We start from the raw sequence: 5737 nt of genomic DNA on the forward strand, positions 1-5737 counted from the left end.
GTTGATGGCTGTTGATGAATGTCGGCGGTCCCTTCCCTATGGCACTAGCAAAGGTTGGTGGGGTGGCTAGTGGGGGTGTGATCGTGTGTTGTTGTTTTTTTTTTTTTTTTTTTTTTTTTTTTTTTTCTTGGTAGTTGACAAGCAGTGGTGGGTGGCTAGCCGATTGTGGCTATTGGCCGTTGATGATATCAGTGATCTACTCTTGGTGGCACTGGCGAAAGCTAATGGTGGTGATGGAGGACCGGTGGTGTGGCTGGTGGGATGGGTGGAAGATCAGTGAGATGGTTTGAGTTATTGGAAGTTTGATTTATTTTAGGAAGTTGAAGTAAAAAATGCTTAAAATTAGATATGAATAAATTCAGTATACATGTGGCAAATTTTAATTGGTGGAGCAGAGAGTGGAGCATAAAGAATGAGACAAAAGATTCGGACTCACCAAGAATCAACCCATTATATATTCGAAATATACTTCTTAAAATTCATTTGTTGATGCAAAGATGATTTCCATATTTATATTGCTATAATAAATCTTCAAATAATATAAAAATAATGAAAAAAATGATTTTATTATAATAAGGGCATGCTAGTAAATTGATATAAATAACAATTCATTTCTTTCTTTTTTATATCTAAAAAATTAATTTCTACCTCTTTGATTTAATAAAGGATAAAGTTTGGTTACAAACTTTGGTATAGCCTAATGTTACAATTTCCATTAATTTTTTTTTACATGATTATATGTTTTGAAAATCTAACTATTGAATTACATATTGTTTATATTCTTAACACTCATTTCAAATTTCATGTCTATCGATATTATTTACTATTCGACCCATAAACTTATTTTTTATGTATAGTTTTTGTATGAACACGTTTTTGAGCCCAAGCCTAAAATATGAAGGGATCTTGGCCTAATGAGCCAAGAACAATAAATTTGTAGGGAATGGGTTAGATAACTAGGCCCTAATGAGTTGGATAACGGTTAGAATAGATTTAAAAGATCATTAAGCAAATTTATTCTCTAAGTAAATTTATTCTTGGACCAATCTGAGGAGGGCTATTCTTGGACCAACAAATATAATTCCAACTGTTACAGTGTTTTTTCTTCTGAATTTTCTCAATCCCTTCTTCATGGAAGGTCATTCATGTTATATAGTCTTCTTTGAACGATCTTGGTCTTCCACTTATTGGTCATTTAAGTCACTACTTGAGTGTTTGTCCCATCGGACACCCCCTCAGGTTCTCTATGAGTTGGGATAGTTAAGACAGCATTGTTTAGGGGTTTTTTCCACATTAATGCAGCCAGAAAGTTAGCTGTAGAGCATTTAATGCAGTGGTAGCAGCTTTTCCTTAGATATTTCTGAGCTCCCAGCCTTTTGGTACACTCGAGATACACGTCCCTATCACTGGAGTTTCTTGGAAGGTTTACCTTGAACCTTAGAATACACATTTAAGTCGTGCTTAGTCTATCTGAGGAGACATCCTCCTCGGACCACCCTCCCATTCGTATCTTGCTCGTTAGATTCTAGGCTTGACCCATTCAACATCATTCATTTGTTCTCGGATTTCTATGCTCTCGTTCAAGCCCAAGGCCCAACATACTATTTGGGCCCCTAACCCTACAGTTTTATATTACAAAAACTTGAAATTTAAACATATGATTAATGACATACTTATTGATATTTAATTTTCTTGAAATTTTGCAAGTACGGTGAATATATTAAGAAAATGTAATTCAATAATGAATTTTTGAATATTCACATCTAATAAAAATAATTTAGTGAAGTTGTATTTTTAAACTACAACCAAGTTTTTTTTGCCAAACTTTATCCTTTACCAAAATCTTCATCTATTGATTAATTTTTTTTTTTGATGAACTTCATCTATTGACTATTATACAATTTATACTATATACTGCATAAGCAAAAAAATGGTAATAAGTTCAATCGAGTACAGTAGTAGCCTGTGCATGCAATGCAAATACCTACTTACAAATACAATTATTCATCTATAAAATGTGCATTTAGATTCTGTTTATTTTGCTGAAAACTGAAAATTTATTACTAAAAACATTGTAACAAAATATTTTTTATTACTCAATTTTATTGTTCATCCGCAATTTGCACTTGACTGGTCCATGAACAGTGCCATGGACCAGCCAAAAAACGCAAACACAATAAACATTACACAAACACACCCAAAGAATACCGTGTTACTTGGTACAAATGTCTGAAATTAATGCGAAAGAGTATTACCAAGACTAGAATTAAAATGAACAGTACAAAGATGGGGCGTGGGACTTGGCTTTAGTGGCGTTCCTAAAACTTCCCTTAATTTGTATAAATACCAGTGTAAATTAGCGTACCTAACTAATGTTCTGTCCTTCAAGTTTTCAAAGGCTTGTCCAAATTTTATTGGTGGAGCATGAAGTGGAGCACAATTGATGAGACGGAGGATTTGGACTCGCCTTTGGCACTCTATCTTCGTCTGAAACGTTATTAGTTCATGACTGTTGAAAGCATCATTATAACTAATAAAGTACTGTTATTTAAATGTGGTATCATTTGATAATTTTTTATTTTTTATTTATTTTATTAACCAAAAAGCTGATTCACATATTTATATATGTAAAATAATTTAATTAATGAGAAGGACCACTTTAGCAATCCTCGAAACGAATCTAATAATTCCTGCAGACCTTTGCAAACTGTGAACCAAATCATTTCTCCCTATGTCAGAATTGCACAGTTTACGAGGGGAGAAATTTACAGCCTCCATTTTTTGGGGGTTTACTTTATTGCCTCCTAGCCCTTGATATTCCATTGCCTGTGTACTTTTCATTGTTAATTTATGCATCACTCACACTACAAATTTAGCAAAATTACTGCAACGATCTAGAGCTCGAAATCTACTTATCAATAGAAATTTACATGAAAACATTAATACATATTAGTTTTTTGTATATAACTGTCTAGACACATATATTGTTAATAGAAATAAGTAATTTTTTTTTAATAGAACAAAAATAAATAAAATGACAGTAGTTTTTTTACCCTAAATTTGACTTTATAGATCATCGTCCTAGATATAAAGAAAGCATCTACGTTCCAAGGGGCCGCCATTTTTTGAATTTTGAAATATTTTTTTTCATATTGAAAAATAATATTTTGACGACCATTAACTATATTTGTTTATATGTTTCCTAAAATGTGACCAATATTTAACTGCACTTTGAATGCTGCATGAATAAAATTTGCTTGAAGGGGCTTGGCATGTGTAATTAATTGTGTAATTACAGTACACAAGTGGACTCGTGAGCGACAACCTAGAATGAGTGATCCAATGACGAAAAATATATTCCGATGTGTTATATTGGAGTCAACATTCTATTTCAAACTCTTGCACTAATCACAGTTATAGTTCACTTCAAATGTTCACCAACTGATGTTAGGACTATTTAAAATTTAATTTTTTTAATATTTATAATTCGATAATTACAAAAGAGGAAAATAAATTTGAATCTTAAATGTCTCTATTAAAAATAGTAAAATACAATCAATTAAGCTACACGGCTGATGATATTGTGTCGTGGACTTGGAGGTTCTAGAAGCTAGACCATACAATATAATCTATTTTATTAATCAATAGTAAAATACTATTTTATTAAAAATAGTAAAATACAATCAATCAAGACTGAAATATTATTAGTTAAAAATGGCAGAATTTGCTTGAATTACATTGTGAATATGTGGTAGAGCATCCTTCATCCATACAATATAATCTAAAACATTCCTAACTAGCCGTGTAGCTTAATTGATTGTATTTTACTATTTTTAATAGAGACATTTAAGATTCAAATTTATTTTCCTCTTTTATAATTATCGAATTATAAATATTAAAAAAATTAAATTTTAAATAGTCCTAACATCAGTTGGTGAACATTTGAAGTGAACTATAACTGTGATTAGTGCAAGAGTTTGAAATAGAATGTTGACTCCAATATAACACATCGGAATATATTTTTCGTCATTGGATCACTCATTCTAGGTTGTCGCTCACGAGTCCACTTGTGTACTGTAATTACACAATTAATTACACATGCCAAGCCCCTTCAAGCAAATTTTATTCATGCAGCATTCAAAGTGCAGTTAAATATTGGTCACATTTTAGGAAACATCCCGCTATGTCAGAATTGCACAGTTTACGAGGGGGAAATTTACAGCCTCCATTTTTTGGGGGTTTACTTTATTGCCTCCTAGCCCTTGATATTCCATTGCCTGTGTACTTTTCATTGTTAATTTATGCATCACTCACACTACAAATTTAGCAAAATTACTGCAACGATGTAGAGCTTGAAATCTACTTATCAATAGAAATTTACATGAAAACATTAATACATATTAGTTTTTTGTATATAACTGTCTAGACACATATATTGTTAATAGAAATAAGTAATTTTTTTTTAATAGAATAAAAATAAATAAAATGACAGTAGTTTTTTTACCCTAAATTTGACTTTATAGATCATCGTCCTTAAATATAAAGAAAGCATCTACGTTCCAAGGGGCCGCCATTTTTTGAATTTTGAAATATTTTTTTTCATATTGAAAAATAATATTTTGACGACCATTAACTATATTTGTTTATATNCAATCCTATTTCATGTTTCCCTAAAATCTCAATCCCTCTTTAGCTCTTGCGTTTCCAGCCAATCCTTGTTGGACCTCTATTTGCTGCCGCACTACCTCATTGTACCTCCGTTTACTGCTGCACTACCTCACCGGACCTCTGTCCACCACCACACTACCTTGCTGAACCTAGGTCATTTGTTCTTGTTCTCAATATTGATGGGTTTGCTATATTTTGATTGATTTGGCTGTTGCTATATTTTGATATCTTCACGGTTTGGGTATGTCTCTATTTTGAAATAAGGACAGATATAGGTTTGATCCTAGTAGGGATGATTTTTTTTTTTTTTTTTCTATTTTGGTTCATGCTATTTTGGTTTTCCAACTTCATTATTTGAGTTCGTCCATTCTTTTCATTCGTTGATGCATATATGGAAATTCAAATTGATAGACATAGGTTAATGATTGACCTCTTGAGAAACTGCTTACAAGCTGTTTGTCAAAATGCCTGACAGAAAGTTTTTTGTGACATGAAGACTTTGAAAGTGTATTTTTGGGATTAAACCTGCAATACATTTTCTGGTTTAATATCAGTCAAAAAATAGGCAAGTAAAATCTTGCCCCATCTTCGCCTCACTACCTTTGGGGCGGGGAAAACCCGCACGAGGTGAAGTGGGAAGGGTGGGGAAAAATTGTCATCCCTATGTGTGTGTGTGTGTGTGTGTGTTTTTTTTTTTTTTAATCCCAAACTTCTCGAGAGACTTCATCAAACACTTAAGCTGCAATTATCCTATTCTAATACTTTAAGACAAATTTCATAAATCATTTAAAACCTAGACAAAAACCCACAAAAGAATCAAAAAATTAATGAAAATATGAATAAAGAAAGTGTACTTTTTGTGAAAGCGTGGAAGTATTTGTAGAGAGAGAAAATTCCCAACCTATCACAAGCTGACACGTCACACTACCAAGTCCACAAAATAAAGCCAATTACAAAGCGCCACATACTGCTGCTAGGTTTTACTATCGCTATTCAGAAGCCAATAGAAATTTGCCAAGTGTCATGCAAGAACCAATCACGCATCAGCTCGTGTAAGCGATGACATAAG

This window comes from Quercus suber, unplaced genomic scaffold (assembly GCF_002906115.3).
Source record: "Quercus suber isolate HL8 unplaced genomic scaffold, Cork oak 2.0 scaffold_485, whole genome shotgun sequence".
Taxonomy (NCBI): Eukaryota; Viridiplantae; Streptophyta; class Magnoliopsida; order Fagales; family Fagaceae; genus Quercus; species Quercus suber.